The sequence below is a fragment of the Camponotus floridanus genome, unplaced genomic scaffold (genome assembly GCF_003227725.1).
Source record: "Camponotus floridanus strain SB8 unplaced genomic scaffold, Cflo_v7.5 scaffold1, whole genome shotgun sequence".
Classification (NCBI taxonomy): domain Eukaryota; kingdom Metazoa; phylum Arthropoda; class Insecta; order Hymenoptera; family Formicidae; genus Camponotus; species Camponotus floridanus.
Genome location: NW_020229214.1, coordinates 3,854,787 through 3,879,653, shown reverse-complemented (window position 1 = coordinate 3,879,653; position 24,867 = coordinate 3,854,787). Strand labels below are relative to the sequence as shown.

General features: G+C 34.8%; 1 protein-coding gene across 2 annotated transcripts in view; it reads left to right on the top strand.

Moving 5' to 3' along the window:
• LOC105248787 (tyrosine-protein kinase transmembrane receptor Ror) overlaps positions 1 to 24,867 on the top strand; it is a 239,485-nt gene that overhangs the window by 118,184 nt on the left and 96,434 nt on the right. The window contains exon 1 of one of the 2 annotated variants that reach the window (XM_025408827.1): positions 3,294 to 3,350. The exons of the other annotated variant lie outside the window; for it this stretch is intronic. The gene's annotated coding sequence lies outside the window, so the exon portion shown is untranslated. Of the gene's footprint in view, positions 1 to 3,293; positions 3,351 to 24,867 lie in introns of those variants that run through there. 2 annotated transcript variants of the gene reach the window in all.

Here is a 24,867-nt window from a genome sequence, read left to right as displayed (position 1 = left end):
CATTTTTCTTTGTTAAACGCATTAAACACACTGACAGATCGAAACAATTTGCTTTACCGGATTAATTCTGAAATTGTTTAAGCTTTCCGCGCTCGATCGTTAAAATCGCTACGGGGCTTAAATGACGAGTGACGCGTATAATCGCCGAAAATCCCCGAGCAGAAGCGACGCCGCCTGCAGCGGCATGCGTGGGAGTATTAATCTTGGTGTTCCGATACACGCGCGGATAGAGGCGCATTAAGGAAACTTATTGGAAGGAGCAGCCTGTAGTAGACAGTGCGCATTTACCAGCGACCGCAGACTAATACCTACCGATCTACTTAATCCCCGGGCCCTTTAGGACGTCAGTGCGCGAACGGCGTCTGGTAATTAGCAGTCCCATCAACAAACAATGGATACCAATTTACCTAGGATAATGGCGCGCGCCGGCAGGAAAGATTATCCCTTCTATTCAATATATCGCTCTATGATATTTGTGCGCGAAATTCGGTCGCGTCGGCATTTCCGAACGATCGTATCGTGAAATATTCACAGAAGTCCTCCTCGTGCGCGGTATCGGATCGTCCTCGGTGGACCTCGATTCGATCCCACGAGGGCGTAGGCGAATATTAACTTCCCGCAGAGTTATGCGGAGACTCGAACTCTGGAGTTAAGAAACGCGAATTTACTGCTCTCTATTTACTGTGCTGTGCTTACTTTAAGTATCTTTTGCTATCTCTCGAAATTTAACTTGTAATTCATTTTCGGTTTATTATAATTCAAACACTTTATTTACATCCCTTGAGACAGAAAAACTTTTAAATGAGTCATCTTAATTTTTATCTCTTTCTAAAATATATTTTAACTCACATGCATCAGTATTGGTCAAAAATATTGTATTAATCTTCAAAAATACCAATAAAGTACAAGCAAGTAAATTTTTTTATTTTTTTTTCTCAGTTTTGTTCATGTTTAAAATTATTAAAAAGCATAAAATGATTAATAAAATATAATTTGACAATATTCATATATATTTTTGTGTGATCATTAAAGCAACGACTTTTCTATTTGACGTTTTTGATCGATACTCTGTGTAAATTAAAATATTTAAAGAAATAAATTAAAATGACTCGTGAGTGTTCTTTTTCACAAAATTTTGCGGCGTTGACGAAATTCGATGCAACAGGCGCCATGATGGGTCCATGACGAAATCGAACGAAAGCTGGAGTATCCGAAGAAACCACATTTTCATCGTAAGAAGAAGATTGAAATAAAGGGGGACAGAATACATGGTGTAAAGTCGGTAGAATGATCTTCCACGTTGCCATATTGAATTTCATTTGGGTATCCACTTTCATGTGCAGATGACATTCTTTGTCTTCCTAGTCGACGGGAATATTGCATTCTTCCGGAAACCTTTCCTACCTCTTTCCGGGCGTGGAGGCCTCTCATCCGGTAAAATGAAATTCCTCGTCCAATTTGCCATCCGGTGCGAGTGCAAACGACCTTCACCGCTTCTCGATATAGAAAATGGAGTGAGATAGAGCGATGGGTGCGAGAGCGGGGAGCGAGAGAAACGGAGAGGAAGGATCGGAAATCGGAAGCCAGAGGGCAAAATGTATCGGGAGACCGAACGTCATATGTGACACTGGCGATTGCTCGGCCGCCTTTTTCCCCGTTTTTTCGCAGCCTCGTTTCGCCTCTCTCGCTACGAAACTCGATATCTCGCGCGCAATAAAATCGAACCTTTTGAGAAAGCGGCCCGTACCTTCGGCTCGAGTTATTTCCATGGCTTCCACGTTGGAATGGAGCGTGGGAGAGCGAGCAAACAATACCGCTGATTTTAAACGCTCCTACGTGCACGCCGATGAACTTTATTTCCAGCACCTCCTCCTTCTCCTCCTTCTTCCGTTCGCCCTTCATTTTCGAGATCGAGCAATGTTAATATCCGGATGCGTGATTCATCGCGAAATTAACATCCTTGACCCGTTTCGACGTCGATGGAAGAATTTACTTCTTATAACAAATTGAACGTTTTTTTATATCGAAAATGTTTAAAATAAAGACTAGTTGTAATTATTGCATAAAGGGAGAACTTACAATTAGTATTTTTGAATATGAGGTATTTTTTCCCCTGTAATTAAAAAATGGGCTTTCAGCAAATATAATATCGTAATAAAATATATTTATTCTTATATATAATTTATTCAAAATTTTTTTATATCAAAATAATTATATTCAGAAATGGCATTTAAATCATCTGAATTTTTTTTTCCCTGTAATTAAAAAAGTTTTAACGAATTGGGTTTTCAGCAAATATAATATTGTAATAAAATATATTTATTTTTATATGTAATTTATCCAAAATTTTATATCAAAATAATTAGAAATAGCATTTAAATCATCTGAATTTTTTTCCCTGTAATTAAAAAAGTTTTAACGAATTAGGCTTTCAGCAAATATAATATCGTAATAAAATATATTTATTTTTATATATAATTTATTCAAAATTTTGTATCAAAATAATCATATTCAGAAATAGCATTTAAATCATCTGAATCTATGTAAAAAGCTACATTTCGCAAAATTGGAATTTAGACTTTAAAGCGCGCTAAGTTTTTACGAGATCTTACGCAGTCATGTGTTACTGCTCGAATGTTTGACAGTTACGATCGCGAACGCGAACTCCTCTGCGTTTTACTGTAAATGGAGTAATACGAGAAAAGTAATATTATAAAGTTCGTTTTCCCTTTGGACGACGCGTATTCTAACGAAATTCGAGTTGCAAAAATTTTACAGAGGCATTCGTTATATCGAGGTTGAAACCGCAATGTAAAATGCAAATGACGTCCAAACGTGCTAATTCCGAAGAAATAAAAATCTTGATCTCTCCCGCAAAATATCACTGCCTTTTATTCACTCAACTCTTTCACGACGAAAAAATTCCAATATTTAATTATTCCGCAAATATTGTTTACTGCCTCATCGACCAAAATGGCAATCGGAACGTCTCGCAATCGTGTACTCTCGCTTTCAGACTCGAGATCCCGAGAAAATCCGCTTGAAGCTCTTAGCTCTTTCTGTCTTTCTCCGAGCTCTTCATGGTATATACTTAATACCGAGAAGCTCGGAGAGTGGCGCACTTCGAGGAGCACTCAGAGGGTTCACCCCGTCCTCTCTCCCTCGCCGGTTTCTTTCATTAACAAAGTGTCTTCCTGTTCTTTATTTCACCGTTTCCTCCGCCTCGGGAAAGAAGCTAACCGATGAAAATCTTTTTTCTTGTTTCAGGTAAGTGGTCCGATGCTCTTTTCCCGGAGAACAACGCGTGGCTGTTCGCCGATTTCTTCTCCATTTTTAATCAACGACTCGAGGTAAGAAAGAAAAGATACAATTTTCGCTCGATTACCGCAGATAGTGACTGTCAAATTGACTTCACTTTAATTCATCATTTCGATCTCGACATATTAATCGATCAAAATATAAAATAACACATTAATAATGCAACAAAATAACAACTAATAAATAATAATAATTATTAATAAAAAGTATAGGTTTATAATTTTTTTCATAAATCATATAAGTATTATATATTATTATTTATCTCTTTAATTATATATGTAAAATTTGTGAAACTAGAGAACATGCTGTACGATAGCGCAGTTATAAAAAGAAAAAATAAACATTAATATTTTTTACGTTTTTCCGGTTGCACACGTGCGAACGACTCTTGCGAGAAGACTGTTTGTGTGAAAAGCTGCCTTGCGATATTCAGATTAGCTCGGGTCGACTTTTAGAAGCGTTTGCTCTCGCGTCTCCTTTCTCCAATTTTTTTTACTCCGATTTGCGCGTGTCTACGACATTCGTGTGTATCGGTAGTCCCAGGTATACGTCGCGCGTGGCACAAAATACGAGGAGCAAAACACGAGTGCCTCTCGGGAGGTTCTGTTTCTCTCTGGAGAGGATCGTTTCCTCGCGCGAAATTCCCTCGTGAATAATTAGCCGACTACAAAGACGAAAATAACCGAGGTTTTGCTCGACGCTGCGATCTACACAGCACTTTATATACACTATTATTCGATAAAGTTAGAGCACGTTGCAAAGAAAAATTTAATCTCATCTCTATTACATTTTCAACAAATTCTAACATATATAATTCAGTGAATTATATATTGTTATTATATTTTTCTTAATTATGATCAATGTGCGAATAGTCTATTTAATTATGAATATATTTAAAATGATAAAATGCAAAATTCCTAAAAAACTTGGGATGTTTCATACATTCTCAATAATTCTGTCAAATATGTAAAATTCTAGAAACTGAAAGTATTTTAAATCTATAAATATATACGTTATAGATATGGAAAAGCACATTCACATAATGCATTAATAATATTATATAACATGTGAATGTTAATAATATAATTAAATAGCATTGTTTGATTGTCGGTCTTTCAATACTATCATGATAATGCAATATTATTGTATTGAATGGGAAGTTTCGAATAGAACAAATTTTACTGTGCGAAACGCGCATTCATTTAATTATCGATTCAACTGCCGATTGCGCAAGTCGTGCTACAAGTTAAATGTCAGACAATTTACAGCGACTGTGCGCCCATGTAAACCATTCACATTTACCTGGAATGAGGTCACATCGTGTGTATTCTTATCTGCGATGAGCCATTATCGAGGCTGTTGACACCGTGCATCTCTGCATCTCAGTCTGCCATTATGCATTTTCTCTCTTCGATTGTGTTGAGGCGTGATATATGCCGTTCGTCACAGGTGCAACGTGTACCGTATACTAAAACGATCTCGGTGAAATGACATTCCTTCCCATCCATGAGCCGACTGTATTTTCCTATGTTTGTGTCGTAAAGAAAATATGTCCTAAACGTATCTATTACCTAAGAGGATCTTCAAAGAAAGATCTTTAAAAAAATAGAAACATCAATTAAGAAATATTATTTAACTAATTAATATTTGATGAGATAGTTTGCTAAATATGTTCTTAAGTTAATTAGGATAATTATAGCATAATATGAAAATTAAGAGATTTTTTTTCATAACTTCTTGAAACAAATTCTCTGGTGGAGCAATAATTTTTCCTGAAAATTCTCGCGAGACTTATAACGAAGTACCTAATGTAAAAGTACCGTTGTTCTAGTTTGGAGTAGGAACGATATTTTTACATTTATCCTTTCCGGCACCGTGGGAGATCTTTTCTAATTATGCGAGAGAATAAATTATAACTCGCTAATTTCTGCCTTCGTTCTCATATAATTTTGCAGGGTGTTCTTCCGTTAGACACAAACTGAGAGGTTTTTATAGAGTGAAAAACAAGAAATAGATCTTTCATTTTGTATAGATCTCCAGTTTAGAGAATTTTTATTAGAATATATTCCTTGTCTTTAACGCATAAAATTGCATTAAAATCTTTATACGATAATTTGATACGTTCTAATAGAATTCCATCTTTCTAAAAACTTATTAGAGAATAAGGTATCATTTTAATTCCACTAAGTCGCTAAATTATACCAATTAATATATTTGATTCATCAGGAGTTTAAGAAGATTTGTATGCTTTACGGAAACAGATAAGAACTTATCGCATTTCTTGACGTCTTTCGTGCGTTAAAGTGCATGCGAACCCGATGATTAGCAGTTGGCGGGAATGCTTCGTGAGAAATCTTAAGATGTCTGCGATGATATTAGCCTTAGCAGTCCGGACGTAGTTTATTTCCCTTGTAAATTCGTCCGGATGATAATGCCGGCACGTAAACCCGTCGCGGGATCCGTATGCTCTCTACTTGTCCGTCTCTCTTCCTCCTCACCGATTTTACATGCAAGCGCTGTGTGTGCCTGCCCAGACATAAGTGAATGGAATTTGCCCAGCCGCCTCTCCGCGGAATTTCATTTTCCGACCCATCCACCATCGCCAAAGTCCTTACCCGTTCTTCCCCTGCTCCTGCATATCCGCACCTCTGTCCTCCCGGAGACAGAAAGGCGTGGAGAGATCCTGAAGGCGGTGTTATGTCACAATTTGCAGGCTGACAGTTGCGATTCATCGTGATCCTGTGGACGAATTCACATCCTTGCTCTTCTCGGTAAGAGGATGTAAAAAATGGGCGCGTTGAGAGTAAAGGAAAAGGGATGTGATGGCAGCTCGGAGAGAAGGCACGTACGAAATAAGATGCGCGTCTTGGGAAAGACGGATGACGTGTCTTCGCATTGAGAGGAAATATTTTTGGTCAACAATGTTTAGCTCAGCGCTATTCAAAAAATGCTACTTTATCATTCTTGATCGCGTATTTCCTTCAGCTTGTCTATAAATCAAGTGATTTTAAAATGAGCAAGATGGATTGAGATGAAATTTTTTTTTCTAATAGAATCTTAATAGAATTACAGATTATTTTTTCTCTAATAGAATCTTCATAGAATCGTTAAATGAAGTAATAAAAAAAAGAAGTAAATTTATAAATTTGTTGTTGATACGAGACTCTTTGTTAATCTCCTTACAGTATCTCTCTGTTCTGATATATTTCCGTAAATTTCTTCGCTCCTTGACGAAAGCCACAGGATGTTAGAAACATTTCACCTTTACGAACAACTTGTCTGATTGCGAAGGTCGTCTATAAAGGCGAAGAAATTCTAACATCTTGCGGTTTTCATTGCAGTGCGGAAATTTGCAGAGACGCGAATATTCCGGTAGAATCGCCAGACATCAGAGACATACTCCGGTCTTTCTCCTGCGAGCCTTCGTTAACGACTATCACGTTGCGCTTATCATTGCCCATAGACCGCAATTTAGTCCCCCCTGCAGCAATGCGTTTTTCTCGGGGAATTTCTACGGCTATAAGAACAATCCGGCTTTTTGTCGAGTATTTTCGCGAGGAGAGATTTCTCCGGCAAAAGCAATTCCCGGGCCCGGATCTTGCAAATAGCTGCATGAAATAGGCGAAATGCACAGCAACGCGATTAGCTTTTTGGTATCTTGTAAATGGCAGTTGCACTTCGTCGACAGAAGGGACCGAATAAGTTCACTGATCGACCGAATAAGGAATGTCTTTGTGCACAGCACGTTATATAATGTCTTTACGAATGCCTGCCCGATTCTGCCAATTACTCAGCATTGTTAGTTCCAATCAAGTTTGTGACTCAACTGGATAGCATATTTTAAATTCTAAAGGATTGAAAATTTTTTAAGATATTCTGAATTTTATAATTAACATTGATAAACATTTTATGAAAAATATATTTTAAGAAACATTTTAAGAAATTATATTTGAAGAAATATTATAAGAAATTATATTTTTTATATGTATATTTTTGAATAAGCAAGTAGGTAGTAAAATTTAATTTTTTTTTTTAATTTTAAGCGCATTTTACATTGATGAAATTTTTATTTAAAACTTTTTTCTCAAATATTGTTTGTATCTGTAATCAGACTCAATATTAAAAATGACAGATTTTCTGAACAAATCATATTTGATTATCGATATATAGAAGATTGATGTCGAAAATCTATACTTTAACTTATTTAGATTTGATAAAGTAAACATTTTTATTTTGATATCGAGGAGATAATAGTCTTTACTGAGATGATTAATCTTCTAATGGTTGCTCATCCTTGTATCGTCGATCTCCCTTGCGTTTCCCCTTTCCCCACATAAACATGGAGGGAATGAGAGGCAAAGCCTTCCCTTTCTCTTCTACTCTCTCTCTCTCTCTCTCTCTCTCTCTCTCTCTCTCTCTCTTCTCCCCCCTCTCTCCCCCCTCTATCTCTGTCGTTTTACCCTTCCCAATTTGGATTCGACGTGCGTGACTGAACGGAAACTGCGTAATCTGCGTAATACCCGTAACACACCATTATGTTATTACGTCGGGGTGTTACATGTCCACCCACAATGCCGCCTGCACAGCTAGAGAGTTATACATATAGTGCAAGAGCGTTATAACGGTGCGCTGTGCGCTGTTCGACTCGATGAGAGGCATTAAAAGGCTCTTAACGTATCTTTAAAGAGGTTTCGAGGGGCATCGAACCCGCGGATATCATTCGGTATATTTCGTTCATAAATATTAACAGCGCGAGGGCCAGCTTAAGCTACGCAAATGATGCACCACTCTCGACGTTTGCGTCGTAGGATTACCGCGACCAGCGTGATTTTGTCTTTTTTTTCAAAATTTTTCTCTTTTTAAATCCGTTTTGAAATAACTCGTCGTGATGATAGGGGAAACTCGAGTGGCTTTAGATTATAGCGAACTATGTGCATTTGTGTACAAAATACGATGTTTATTCTCTCTCTGTGTTGAAAGGACAGATCTATGGGAACAAAAATTGTTATTATCACAAGCATTCACTGTATTATTACAAAATTAAAATTACACTTCTTGCTCGGGAGGATTACGCGAAACAAGACCGGCATTTCAAATCAACATTCTCGAGCTGCGCAATTTTATCTGATGAATTTCCAATCTAGATATCTCCCGGGCGCTTGTAGATACCCCAAATAACTTCCGGTAAATCAATTCCCATGAGATCCGCATAACGCTCCGTCAAGCGTAGCCGCCTGCATTTCCACTAATCGATACTGCATGTCTTGTTTTAATGAGTGCTGACGTTTATAGTGGTCGAAATGCAGTCGTCCGGCTCTTAACGGGGATGAATTTACGCGTGATGTAACTTCATGGATTCACTATTTCGTGCGCGAATAAATTTCTGGATAATCGTGGCAACTATAACATTTGATGAGCATCAAATGAATAGAAAGATTTTCTCTCCGCGAGTGAAGAAACATGCATAGGGCGACTAGTCGTTATGTACTGGATGACTCAGTTTCAATGACAAAATAGAATTATCTTTAAAAAAAAAAATCTTTCTTAAGAGTCATAATTTCGGAGACATCTTACCTTGGAAATAAAAGATTTTTCATGAATTAAATTACAAAGATTTAAATTAGAATATTTTGTTTTCTGGTTAATTACGGCTGTTGTTTTAATAAAAACTTTGATTCAATATTGCTTATCAGATAGAATATTTTAATATTGAAAGCAAAAAACAAGTTGCAATAAATAATAATTTTTTTCCGATAGAAAAAATTTAATTTCTTTTAAAAGTTATTGAGAATTTTAGGTACTTCAGACAATCCTCTTTATTAATAGATATTTTTTTTAATTTCACATGAATTTTTTAATATATATGTATAAGATTGTTATTACACTCAAGATACATCCTGTGATCAAAAAGATTATCTGGTGGGATAGAGAACCGACGTCGCCGCTATGCAAGTTGGAAAGTTTATGTACCGCATTGGATTCCCCCGACTATTCCAACCTCTCTACCTTTATAAGCTCGCCCAGCTCTACTATACGTATCATAGCAACAGTATTTTACTACTCTTGTTTCATTTTCGTATGTCGCGCCTGAAGCGGATCACGGTAACATTAAGAATGTTGTTTATTGTTACCGTACGTTACATTGTTCGAATCACGAGAGATTCTTACTGCATGTATTCCGTGTTCTATCTATTTGCAACCTATACATTTGCATTTTAATAACAGTATACTCGCGCGAGGAATTTCATGAAATTTCATGAAATTGTAACTTTTATCTAAAATTAATTAAGCGTTACTTTCAGATGGAATATACGATTCTTCAAATCCATATATATATATTAATATTATATACATATCAATATTTTTATTAAAATAATTATTTAAAAATTCCGGTTTTAATATAGCCTTATTAACATGCAGTATGCTATAAATAAATATTAACGTATAATAGTTACACGAGATTGGCATTAATTAATGTATTATCATTTAAATTTTAAGCTCAGCATTTGCTTTATTATGTAGATTAAAAGATGTATATTTTATCGTGTTGTAAATTAATTTTATACAGTATTTTATTATATTTCATTCTTTTTTATAAAACACGCGTATTTCTCAATTTTATTACATAAAGGTGCGCTTTATTATATTTTCATGTAATAAAATCCGTCAAATTATTCCTTTGTATAACGAGTAATTCATTATTTGTCATTACACGAATTTTTGAAGTTTTCTTCTTTGTTTCGCTTCAAGAGATTGCGATCAATAAAACGTACGCGAATTTGAGACGCTATACATTCACAACACTTGCTTCGCGTTCAACATTTCGCACATAAATTAAGGTTTCCGTAGAATTCTTGAGAAAGGAATAGAAAATTGTATTTCCCTTGGGAAATGGCAAAATTTTCCATGAGGTTTTGTTTAGTAGAGGAGAAAAGAAAAGAAAGATAAAAATTTGATTTTCGCAATTGCGTTACGCATCATCTAAGAGTCGAATTCTTTTTTCCGGAATAAAAGCGTAGCTAGATTAAATTTGCTTCACATGCATCCTATACGAGCGAAAAAATTAATAACACGCTTGCGAGAAGTATGTACATTATATCGCGTATGATACTACTTGTTATTGTATGCATCTTGCATTCTTGAATTAATGAAATTTACAATTGTTAGAATGTGCATCGAAAATTTGAAATGTACGCAGTAATCTAACGAAAATCTAAAAATCCATTTTAATCGAATATAAATCCAATATATTAATTAATCGAATAATTCGTAGAAAGAGAAACCTCTGATATTTATATAATATGTTTAAAATATTTTGCACACAACACTAAGGGTTTTAAAACCTCGTCTCGAAAGGAGGAGACGTAAGTGCGCATAATGGAAGCATAGTTGGCAGCGGGCATTTATTTCACTTAAGAAGTGTATTTGTGAGCGCGGAAGACGACACTCTTCACCCTCGAGACGCAATTATTCCTAATTATTTCAGCATCCCGACAAAGAGGAAAGAAAGGGTGACCTAAGGCAAACTAGAACGAAATTTGTTATAAGTACTGCCGGTTAAGACGCTCGTGTTAAACCCCATTCATACCAACGCAAAAAACAAATCATCCCTTAATTGCAGATTTATTATTCCTTACAATTAAAATATTATTTACGAAGAATTCCTTTTCTTTTTGTTACGAATCGCGCCAATTTTTACAAAGCATTACATTTGACGTTTTTGCAAAAATTTTGGGAAGCGAAAAAACTTGAAATATAAAGGACGAATCAATTTTTAAGTCGATTGAATCTCTTTTTAAAATTGATATCTCTGAGCTTCCCGTGCGCTATGCGAACGATCGCTGTAAATTGTTGTCAGAGCTCGCGTGCATTTTCGATTCGGCCGCCGGATATTCGTAAAAGCCTCCTGAATTATTTGCGACCGGCCGGCATCGCGCCAGTTTTTGCGCGACGCAAAGTGCAACGGGCCCGGTGCGACCGTGATCGCTTGTAAATGCACGCCACGTAAAGGGATAGGTTCACTCATTAGGCGGTAACTATACGAGTATTCGCTAACCGACTCCGCACCTCGTCGGCACCGGCGAACGTGGCGCGGCTAGGAAATTCGCGTTGCGAGACGACGTGGCCGCGCGGGCACGTCCACAATAGAATTACAACTGTCGGCGACTCGTGTTCGCCGTTTCTCCCTCGGTGTTTATTCTCCGGGTACAAAGGGTAAGGTAAAGTGAGAGAAAGAGAGGAGAGAGTGAGAATATCGGCCCCGAGCGTATATTACAGTTAGACCGTACTCCTCGTCAAAGCAGCGTTCGTAGGGGATCATTATTACGGGCATACGCAAAATACGACGCCGAGAACGGGAATGGAAAAATCAGGGAGACGATAGTGTTGTATTGGAGTCTAGATAATTGCAGCCTAGACAATTTGAACACTCTGAGTAATAGCGTTCGCCCGAGACGACTCGTCAATGTTTGTTCCGCAAATTTAAACCAATTGTTTATGCTGAAACGATAATCAAAGTGAATATTATACATGAATGTTTATCATTCACAATTATAAAAATTTAAAAGCAAAATTTTAAAAATAATATAAATTACATATAAATATAATAAGATCGAATAAACAAATTGTAAAAGGAGAATTTCTCGATATTTTGCAAACGAACTTTTGAGAAATATAATATATAGCAATAATTTTGATTTGTATTAATGTTCAATTTCTAAAAATTAATCTTTTATTTGCATGATTTTCTATAAAATGATTTAAGAAAATATTAATTAATATGTTTATATTTATATTGAAAATTTAAAAAACTTGTATCGCGATTTTTTGAACAAAATAAATTTGCATTACAACATTTTGTTGAAAATATTAATAATTATGGATTCATTATAAATTATGAGTACTACTTAATATTGAATGTATGCAAAATACATAAGAAATAAACATATTGCAAGACAGCGAAGAAGGTGATGCAAAAGTTATCCGGTTATTAGGGACGAAAAGTTCGGCAACGCGATTGCAGATTCATCGCTGGTATAAATATAAGTAAGTCCGACTCTCGCGAAGTTTTCGCGCTAATGAAATGCTGAGATCAGAGAAAGCGGCGCGTGTTCTTATCGCCTTTAATGCTGGAAAATTTTGGACGAACTTTACGACCGAAGTCACAGGAAGAGTCACGATCCCGGGCTCTCGTGGAGATGCGTCTAATTGAAAAAGTAGTTTGTCGTTAATGAGCGAGTGTCTCTCCGTCTTTTGCAACTAACGGCGAGAGTTTCATAATTCCGGCGATGAGAAGCAAAAGTTTCGATTAAAGATTAAGGAAAAGTATAATTTTGTAGTATCGATATAAATCATTTGATATTTGATTCCTCTAGACATATCCTAAATAAATGATCAGCGAGAATGGGAAACTAATTAGATTTTGTTAAAATTTTAAATAGGATCATTATCTATTTGGCAAAATTGATATATCGTATAGAAATAACTGATATACCCAAAAGAAATATTAACGATTTATTATATTTTTAACATTTATTTTTATCATGAAAGAGATATTTTTTTACAAAGTTCTTATAAAAATTCTTATTCTTTTTTTTTTATTTAAGCACATTTATATTAATATTAATATATTAATAAAAAACATATAAATGAAATAAATAACATATTAATATATAGAATATAATTTCTCAGAAAAATTATATTAGTAATATAAATAAAATTCAAGTAATGAATAATTATTTATGATATTTTACAATCCTTGTACATGATTCTTTTTATTTTTATTTTCTCGTTTATAATTTAATATATGTGTGTAATCTCTTCGATTGATTGAAATTTTTTAAACCACAACACGTCACTAAAGAAACGGAAATCAGACGAATCAAATAATATATCAATGTTCTAAAAATTTACGAGTAAAGGTATGAATTGAAACGATGAATTGCACGATCGTATCGAGCGAATGGTCCTGGGAATTCGTCTCGCTAGTTCTTATCTAGGCAGGACGCGGCTTCCCCTGCAGGATATAGGTCGTAGAGAATGTATTTGAACTCTTCCTCCCTCTTCCTCTCATCTTCCTCTGCCGACATCTCCGTGTCGGTGGATCGCCCCTTTATAAAGCCAAGTTGGGATAAGACTCCCTCGGGACACCCTGGGTCCAGGGGGATGATGAACTCGCCTCGAAACTGCTGATAGTATCCTGGGAAAAACCGAAGAGGCATTCGAAACCTATGTAACCTCGTCTTGGACTTCGTTCGTTCGTTCATTCGTTTCTTCCTTCCTTCCTTCCTTCCTTCGTTCTGTTTTTTTTTAATTTTACCTTTCTTTTTCTCGTTTCCTTTTTCTATAGGTCTTCTTCAATTTCTTAATTTTACCCGGATATTTGTTCAAGTATTATTCTATTATTATTATTATTATTTTTATTACCTTGTTATTAATTTTATTAATGTTATATATATATGCGCACAGATGCAGATGAAAATAGAAAGAATTCAAATATTCTCTTGATATGAATTAATATGCGGTAAAATGTTGCTGTTATTTATAATTAAAAATTATTATTTCATATTTATACTTGAATTTTTTAATTTAGATTAGAAATTAGACTGAAAAAATTAAATTATATATTTTTCGATAAAAATCAAAACAGAAGTTCATAACATTTGATAAGTGTAACAAAAATCGCTATCACTATTTCAAATATTTATGTTCGAAATATATTCTAATTAAATAAGTATTAATAAAATAATACGAAAGAGGAAAGTAATAAAATTCTAGAGGATACAGAAATCGATTATCTCTCCGCATTTCCTTCAGTTGTTTCCATTTATTTTCTCTCGTTTCCTTTCCGCTTGTTGTTCACTTCTTAAGAAAACCAAACTCGCGATATTGGCCTCACTCTAGGAAAAGAGTTTTCATGCGATAAGACGACAAGTGTCAGATATCTAACAAGTACCCTGAAAGCTTATATACATATACTAAACTGAGGAAATAGTCCACTGGGAAGTAGAGCTTGATCTGTGACAAAGAAAAATATACGAAAGAAACCGGTTCCTATCATTTCACATATGCAAAGAAATTTTGCCAAGGAACATCAGAAATGAGAGTCATGCAAATGTCTAATTTTTTTAAAAAGAATACGGATTTGATATCGATAAAATAGCTACTGCATCCGTTGTACAACATGAGAATATATTCTGATATATGTATGCTTATTTTGTTTTATATAACAAGAGAAAATAAAATCTTGGCGATGTAAATTCTTCCTCTCTTTTTAATATAGAGAGAAATTAAGAAAAAATTTTAATTCTATGTAACATTTTATATGTCAAAAAATATAAGATATAAATGTAAAAGTACAAATATCATTGCCAAAGTATCTTAAGATCATTGCCAAAATATCTTAAGATTTTTATGATTTAGAAACGAAATATTTTCAACTTGATTTCTTTATAAAAATATTTAAATTATTTTACTAATTAGTACAAATTATAAAACAAGCTGCCAAATTTACATATTTTTAATAAACAATATAATATTATTACGTAATATTATTTTAATTAGGTTTATTATAATTTTAATTAAGTTTATTATAATAATTCGTGCGTGTCAGAATCTCGCAGTAATAATTTCTCATGTTATGATATAATTACGTTAATATTATATACACACATTTATTGGTTTATTCTAAACTAGTTAAACTAATTTAACTAATTAATTTAACTAGTCGAATAAATTTATACGCTATTTACTCGTCACGCGTTTTAACATTTTTTAGTGCAAATTATATAATATTTTGCATTCTTTATTGCAGTTTTTGCTGCAATGTTTGCGTATTCTCTTCCTTCTCACGCTGTTTCCTTCGTTTTTTGTCGCCGGTTCGATCAACCGATAAATCGATATCGAACTTATAAGCACAAGATTCGCACCCTTCCAGGTTTTCGCGATAAGCAGTACATCGCTGATTTCTCTTTATCGTTTTATTGGCCTTTAAAGAGCCAATGGCTACCGATTCTTATCGCGTCTTTATCGCGACTGCAAGATGCAGTTCCGTTGGTACACGTCGTTTAACTGGCCGGAATCGAGACCGCTCGGAGAACTGGATCGACGATAAAAACAAACTTTTAATATCGACACCTTGTCGGCGAGTTTATCGAATTTATACAAAATTAATGGAGCGACGATCGTGGACGAACACTATCAAAGCGATCGATTAATCTGTCTTTTAATTTCCCCGAGTTGTTTTGCCATGTCAAGAATATTTGTATAATTGCCGGATTATTAGTTTCTCCCGGTCGTGAGCGGATATTTTTTTATTGCCTCGTACATGTCGGCGATTTGATGCGAGTCACGTCTTACCGCTTATTAATTCGAAACATCTTCGCCGGGAATGCTATAATTAATTGCGTGAAGAAAGAAGCGTGTATCGTGAATGCGTTTTAAGTCTCTTTACTCTCAACAAAAAAAGAGTTATTTTAAGAGTCGAACATTGATATAAAAGCTTCTTTATATAAGAATCTTAATAAGAACAACGAAATTAATTTCACAGTTTATCAGTTATTCATATTTGAATTATATTATTTTTTAGCGAAATTTTTTGAGAATATTATTTTATCTTTTTAACTTTTAATATATGTAATTAATTAATAAATTAATTTGATTCCTATCATATAAAAATATATCGTGCGTTTTGTTAAAATATTCTGCAAAAAAATTTAAATGAAATTTTATTAATTAATATTAAATACTAATTACTAGTATAATAAACTAATACTTAAGTAAGCGCTTTTATTTCACATTATTTTAAAGCTTCCCTCACAAAACTTTGTTTTTCATTTTTTGATTGTTTATAATTAAAAAACATTAATTTTTGTAAGAAAAAAATTGAAGCTATAATTTACACGAAATCTGTCATGAAAATTTCATACGTATGTGTACGATGTATTGGAAATAAAATTTCAAAGAGTGACAATCGCCAATGAAAACAATCGTATCCTTTGTTTTTACAAGTTTATTTTTTTCTCGGATAAAAAAGTACCACTAAAAAAACCACCGGAAAACTCAAAAGTTGACTTGTGCACAAAGTGGCGGCAAATCGATTACTGATTGCGCGGACCGACTCTCGCAAAGGGCACGAGACCGATCAATCAGTCAGTTTGTCCAACGATAAGCTTCTGGCAGTGCGATTTTCAAAATTGTGCGCCTTCACTCGTTTTTGCCCCCCTGAGGCTCTCTATAGGCAATGCAATTTACCGACAACCGCCGTGTCTACGTTGGTGGAAAAAAAACATACGTGCGTATACACACATACGCGTGCACGCTTCGCCCCGGGACGACACGGCGTTAATTGAATTTTTAGATCCGCGTCGTTCGGCGTGACTTTTCATAACGCGTGCCATATATCTGCGGGTCATTTCGCTCTTGTGGCGACGGCGTCACGCGAATCGAAAAAGAGGACAAAAGACTCTGCAAAAGACCGCCCGAGATTTTTATCCGCTCGACAAACGTCATTGAATTTTGTCGATCTTTTACGTCGCGACTGCGATAACCTTTTTATACATCGCCGTTAGAAATTTTTCCGATACGAAAACGATCGATTTCGATTTATTCCTGAACGATGCTTTCGTTCGCTGAAGAGCAGTGTAATAAGATGCACGAAATGATATTTTAGATGATTAAGTAGAACGTTCTACGATGCAATTTCTACCTGATAACTAGTGGTATGTCTCCTTGATTATCGGATATAGGATTATCATGGGTGGATTCAACTTTCAAGTTGGATTAGATCAAAAGACTAGAATTAATTTATAGCCATATGGAAATGTGTCGATGCGAACATGATCATATATTCTCATCAATACTTACTCATTTTGAAACTTTCGCGAAGTAAAAGTATGCACTCTTTTTTTTACTTTATCTTTCTTCCAACATTTTATCTTACTCTTTCTTTCCAATATCTACACTGAGCATGGACAATATTTATTTTACCAAAGATCAAAAAAATTAAAAAATCAGAAATATATATAAAATAATGAAATAAATAAATAAATCTACTAAATATTTATTTTATGCAAAATAAAGAAAATTTACGTATATTTATTTTATGTAAAATAAAGAAGATTTTACTATTACATTTATTGGGCAAAATTTGAACAACAGATATAATGATTTTATTGTGAATTTTGTTATATGAATTTATATTATCTTTTATTTACACGTGTGTGTAATCAATTCTAACTATGATAAATGACAGAAAAGAATATAATTTCACCAGTTGTTACAAATCCATTGAAAATTAATTAAATAACATCATCGTTGGAAATCTGAAAAAGTCAGTTCTTTTTCGATGAGCGACAATGTAAATTTACAATGAAAACACCGCTGCAAATATATCTGTGTGTATATGCAATGAGAACTTAATTAGCCCTGTTCCAATCGGTGTGCCTAGAAATCGATGCTCGAGCAAAGCGTTACACGACACATCCATGTTCGCGCCAATCTAGAGAGAGTTTCAGATCTACCTCCGACGTTCCGGTCGATGATTAAATTTCATCTATATCGGGTCTATACCGAATATTAGTCTCAGAGGCATTGCCCGTTGTTCCTCTCGAGAGCCATCACCACGACACAGTGGCGAGCACCGGCGGGATCATAAATTCTCAACTGATCGGTAGGGAACTTGCGGGAGAATGGAAGACAATAGATGTAGCAAGAAAGAGAAAGAGAGAGATAAATGCAGAGATTAAATGTAAGTGAACGACAGAGAGAGAGTGGGAGATGACAGGAAGGATTGTGTAGAATGTCTCAGAGTTATCTTGTCACTTTAAAAAATTTTCTTCAAAAAAAAAAAATAAATTTTAAAATTTTCATATTTCTAATTCGAAGATCATTGCACTATTCTTATTACTACAGAGTTTACCCTAAATTGCTCCTAGCATTCAAATATACGAAGCGAGAATGATGATAGCGCGATAAATTATATGAGGGAAATTCCCTTTATGGAATTCGATGCGTCGTTCGTCCGCGTGCGCATAGTCGATGCCGATGGGGAAGTGAACGCAGCAGCCGCGCAGGATGACGTAGCCCAGGGCATTATATGAATCCCCGAAATTATGGGATTCCGCGTACGGCGCGCCGTAAAGCTCCGTCTCTCGCGTCGTACATCTCATAAGGTATCCGCGGCCTTCGTTTTGCTCGGCCGTTATTCGTTCCCGATATTATGCGCCGTTCCTCGAAATTTCTCCTTCCCTCCTATGGTGGTCGGTGTACGCACATGAGACATAATAATGACTGACGAGACCGCGATATTGCGTTAGAGGCTGAAAAGAGTGAATGAGAGTTTTAGGGCATATTGTTATTTTTCATTCGTTGATAATGATAGAATGAACTTTATCTCGATTAAAGAGATGCTGAGTGAAATGATAAACATTTCAAAAATTTTGAGGAAAGTATTTATATATATATATTTGATGTGAATTCTGTTAGCTATTCGCGCATTTCGCATATTTTATTTATTTTATATCCTTTTCTTTTATTATTTAAAATCCTTATTTGAAGTCCTTTTTAAAATGTCCAAATTTTTATATCTTGCAACAATTATATTAAATATTAAAGATATTTTATATTCTAATTATTAGAATCACAAAATCTTATTCTTTCACAACAAGCAAGCATTAATTTAGTAATAGTGGTGAAATATAGCAGTAATTTACGACGAATAAAATATGATTAAAAAGAAGTTATTAAATTATTAAAAGAAATTATTGATATATTAGAACAATTTTTGAAATTATATATAATGATGCACCACTTACATATTGAAATATTGTATTAGATTAATCTGACATAAATCAGATTAATAGTCATATGTTTGCTTTTAAAAATCTATTTCTTGCAACTAGCTGCGGTGTAACGTTACCTGCACCATTATTGCGAATTGATTTCCGTTAATATTTCATGCCAATTGAACTTCGCTTAACTGGCCAATCAATTGATTAACAGCGGGGCGCTGTTGCAGAGTGCCCGTGGCAGATGTAGCATCGAGATGTACAAAGGGAATATCAAGTCCGCCCGTAATTAGGGATGCCACAAAATTACAAGAGGGAGGGGATTTCGTGGTGTAGCGAAAATATGATAATAACGGCGTCTGACAGATTCGCGCAGACTGTCAGGCTGCCAGTTCGCGCGTAAATGCAAAGCCGTCTCTCGATGTCTAAAGGCAACGCAGATTCGCGCGATAATGAACGCGAACGTAATTCCGTGCTGGCTAATGAGCCTCTCTGGAGGTAATTTCGAGACTCATGCAAGGAACCCAAAACGGAGAATCGTTCGGATTCGATGTTCGTCACGATATCAAGTAAAGGTCAAATCAGTGGCACCTTTTACGTAAAATGAAAATACTTAATTAAACATAATGAAAATACTTAATTAAACACAATGAAAATACTTAATTAAACACAATGAAAATACTTAATTAAACATAATGAAAATACTTAATTAAACATAATGAAAATAATTAAACATAATTTTCAATGTTGATAAAATCTATTATATTTATCGTATTATTATTATTCGTTGCTTGAAATTGTACTCAGTTTATTTTAAAGCGTATTTTTTCAACACCTTTTTTTTTATTAATTTCTGCTAACAATAAGATTGAAAAGAATACGCGTTAATATTTAAGTTACAAAATTATTCATCGAACACAAAATCAGTATAGCTATTAATTTAGAAGCTAATTATTTGAATTTGTAACATGTGGGGCGCGCCTGGATATATTTATTAGGTAGGTAACTTTACTCACGAGCATTCGGAACTCTTTCAAGCGTGATCTGTCACTCGAGTCGAGCTCGGCCCGAATAAGCTCCGAAGTATTACTGGGACTTGGGTGATGAAGGTGTTAAACTTAGCGTCAAGAAACCTGAGAAGAATGTTCCGTTCGATCGATCTTGACAGGAGATGGTAGGAGTGTATAAAATTTGAATTATGTTGCATTTTTCCCTTTTCAAAGTTTGTAGTAATGAATTATATGCTAAATAATTAATTATGATAAAAATATATGAAACTGTTTTTCGTTAAAAGTAATTTTATTTGTTTAAGATATCAGATGATTTTTTCTTCAATACTACAAATTAATATATTTGCTATTTATTATATTTTCAATTAATTTCCAATCTTTATTTGTATAAAAGCAAGCAGTATCATAATTTTCACATAGACTAAGATTTTTCATCTTGTAAGTCAATTATATGCTAAATAATTATCTGTGATAAAAATATATGAAACTGTTTTTCGTTAAAAGTAATTTTATTTGTTTGAGATATCAGATGATTTTTTCTTCAATACTACAAATTAATATATTTGCTATTTATTATATTTTCAATTAATTTCCTATCTTTATTTGTATAGGAGCAAGCAGTATGACAATTTTCACATAGACTAAGATTTTTCATCTTGTAAAATATAGATAATATATACAGAAAAACACAACCTTTTATACAAAAGAAGGGAACACCATACATATTTTTCTTCCATTGAAATATTGTTTAAACATTGGAGAAACTGAATTTATATGGCAGATATCATATCGACGGTAAAAAAATAATTCTTAACATCGATGCAACTTTAAATTTTACTGTCACGAAACCGGTCCCGTAGGCACTTAACAACGAAGCTATCACGATAGTCTGGTCGTTATTGGCAGTGCAGTCCAGAATCCAATATTGTGTCGTTAAACCGAGAGCAAGCTGAGGATATATATCGCCGTATCCTAACCCATAGGACAATCGGGATTGATGATCCGCAAATGGCCTCGCAGTTTCCTACGTCGGTCCATCGCGAGGAATGACGCTCGTTGCGCAGTTACTATGACGTGCAGTTACTATGAAAATCATGATTTGCAGACAGCATACATTGCAACGACGCGCCCGAGCCTCGGTCCAGTTTAATCGAATTACTACGGCAAAACGATTAATCTCATTTAGCACGTCACAAGAGAAGAGCTGGCAGGTATCATTACGAGGACGTGGCCGTTTTATCGCGTTGCACGTTATAATCGCACGTAACGAGCCGGCGCATCCGAACGAAAATCCCTCCTGATGAAATCTAATTTTAAATTGCGATCAAACTGAAGCGCATTGACGTGATTGTAATCAAATTAGTCAATTTGGTGAACATTATTGCGAAGTGTATACTCGAATATTCTTCGCTCATTTAAAAGTGTTAATTAATTCATACGCGATACACGTGTATATTTTATACTATATGATTGCAATTATTTCGCAACGCGCGAAATCAAGATAATGAGGAATATTTAAAATATAACTTTCGTGTCGTAGTAAAATTGTTACCCAGCTTTGATAATTATGCAATTGTCGTGCAACTCTTCTTAATTAAACGGGGATACGATACTGCTGTTCTCGCAGAATACGAATCCTTACCTTAATAACCGGGTAAACCGATAAGAAACTTTTTTAATTAGCCGTATCGATCGTTTGCTCGCGCATATCGACAACCTATTATTACGAGGAGATAATTAAGCTTGAGACAGGTTGCTTTCTTTTTTAAGGCTTCTTCGCTTCGCCGACGATTCTATGGCGTGCCGATCTCACGGACGCGGGATTAAGAATTCCGCGGTATCTATCGGGATGCCGGGATTGAATTCTCAAGCTTTCAAGCATTCGTCTGCCTTCGTGTGCCTTCTTCATCGATCAATCCGTCCGTTCCGGAATGAGAAAAGCGTGTGTTGAATGTGCGTGTGCAAGACGTCACGTACGAATAAAAATCTCTCTCTCTGTCTTTCTCTCTTTTTCTCTCGATGATTCTGAATGATTCCACGAGATAATCAACGCTCCTCAATCATCCTAGGTCTTATCGATGATTTCGCACGGCAAATCTCTACTCTTAGTCTAAGAGAAATTAGTTCTTTTCTTCATTGCCATTTTCAAATAAAGTATGTAACAAAACAAGAAAGACTAGCATTTTTAATTTATTATAGAAATAAGAAATCTAAGTAATCTATTTTTGAATCGACACATGTGAGATCCTTATTATTAACTTCACAAATTATGGCGAATTAAGAATGTAAATTTTGCTTTCGTATTTCTTAATTGATAACATGGAGTATTGATAAAAGATCGTATATGAAATAGTTACATAAATATTTTCTACATTTTACTTTGTGTCTTTCGAATCTAATAAATAGTTCATTACTTTTCAGCAGACAGCATCTCATTTTGAACAATATTTTAATTTGATTCGAATTAATGGACCATTGGTATCATTTAAGCAAATAATTTGTTCAAAACAAATTATTTTTTTTTTAATTGCATACATTTTTTTCAGTCAAGGATTAAACTATACTAAAATATAACTTGTTTTTGAGAGGAAAGATATCAAAGTTGGTTTAAGGTTGACAAAAGAATAAAATGTCAAGCTGAGACATCCGCACGTACGATCCTTTACGTGATTTTCTTGAGATGAGATAGAAACGGTGCGTTTAACTCGCAGCTGCATTGTCTTGCTGAAAGATTTTATATGTAACTCGATTGTTTCCCGATAACGATATACGTAGGCGAGGTATATATTACTTCGAGATAGTGCGTTTCTGGCTACCAGAGAGAAGAAAGGAAAAGACAGAAAATTTATTAAATCTTTTAAATTTACGATATCATCAATTAAATGTTATATAACATTTTTAATAATTTTAAAAAATAATTTTCTAACATATAATATAAAATTCTTCTGAAAGTCTAATGTAAATTTTCTTCGAAATAATTAAAACAATTCCGTAACTTATACAATATGGTAAAATGAAATCAAAATAAAAATATGAAAAAAAAAAATATTTACAAAATGCTCATGTATCATACGATCAGTAATTATATGGTATACCATACATGTGAAAGGATGACCGACATTACCTGAGAAATATTCGATAGAGATAAACAATGTCCGCTGTTGAATCACGATATTATCGATACCCCTAATTTCAACGTGCAAATCCTTCCATCATGCGATGATAGAGATCTAGGAATACTGTAGAAAAACAGTAGTAAGCGTTATAACGAGGCAAGATAGAGAAAGGGAGTCCTTTTCGGACGGGAAGTGGCTCGTTATCGCGATCATTACGACCGCCATCATTACGCGGCATTATATCGTTGGAGGCAAATCGATTTTCTCCACGGGCGTGGTTGACGATCGGCGATCGCGATCTCCTCCTGGGATGTCGATACATTGCCAAGCCTAAATGGTCTGTGTACATTCGAGCGATGAAATTGCTTCGGATAGCCTTTATATCTCTCTTTGTTCTCTCCTCGGCGATCAAGCGTTTTTCTTGCTCTCTTCCGCCTGGTGGATCACGTCGCTCTCTCGTGATAGTACGTCGCCCTTTAATGAACACCTCGCGATCGGATATCTCGAAGTAATTCGCCGATACAAATGAAACTTGATTCTAGAAACTGCTGTCCATACATAGATAAAGGGATTAAAGTTTAGAGAATTGTTGAACTCTATGAAAATATAAATTAATATGCTTGAGAGAGGGTGTATTTATAAAGATAACACAGGCCTGCGAGGTTTTTCTTTTTAAGATGCAATAGTGATTTCCGACGTAATTTTGTGAGCTGAATTCGAATCTGGCCGCCGAATTTGCGTAACACGTCACGTTTTTGAGTAATTTGTAATTGAATGGCTCAAAAATCGCTATTTTGGCCAATTTCATGAATTTATTGCGAGGAAACCAAATTTTTTGAAATATTTCTGCCAATGGCATCGTATAATACTCACTTTTGCCTTTCAAATCCACTTTCGATTACGGCTGCAAGATTTTTTTTCGCTTTATTGCATCTTAAACAGAAATTTTGACCGCCTTTTTTGCCGGCCTGTGTAATTTAGAGGCTAAAATAAATAGATGCAATTTGTATTTCTTCACATCTATAAATAATAATTAATGATAACTTTTATTATTTGTTTATCGTTTATTTTAATAGAATTTTATTTTCGTTTCGTTCGTGGATTGGATTTCTTTCTATTGAGCGAGAGAGAGAGCGCTTCCAAAATAAACATTTCGAGAGAACGAGTTGTAATTCAAGAAATTACGGTGGCTTTATTATGTCGCTCGTTCGTAATTTCCGCAGAACATCAAGCCAAAGCGAGGTAAATGCTCCATGGGAAAGCCTCAGTTGGAAAGGTTAACGTCGCAGGGTGATTCAGGCTGTTTACCTTAGGTACTTCGAGCTTCGCGCGCTGCTATTAAGCCACCCCTCTTGCCTCTTTCTACAGGCGGACATCCGTAGAAAACTTTTTCACGATTATTTCATGAAACATGGCGGACACTTACGCTCCGTTTGACTCTCCAGTTCGTTTTACAGATACAAGTGAAACTAGCCATTTCTGACGAGACACCGAGGAAGAGAAAGAGAACGAAAAAATAATAAGATATTAAACACGTTTAATGAAGACGATGCGAATTAAGAAAAGCGCATAAACGTGTTAAAGCCGTGTCGCGTTTAAAAAGCTTGATTTAATTTTATAGAGGACTGAATTTAGGAA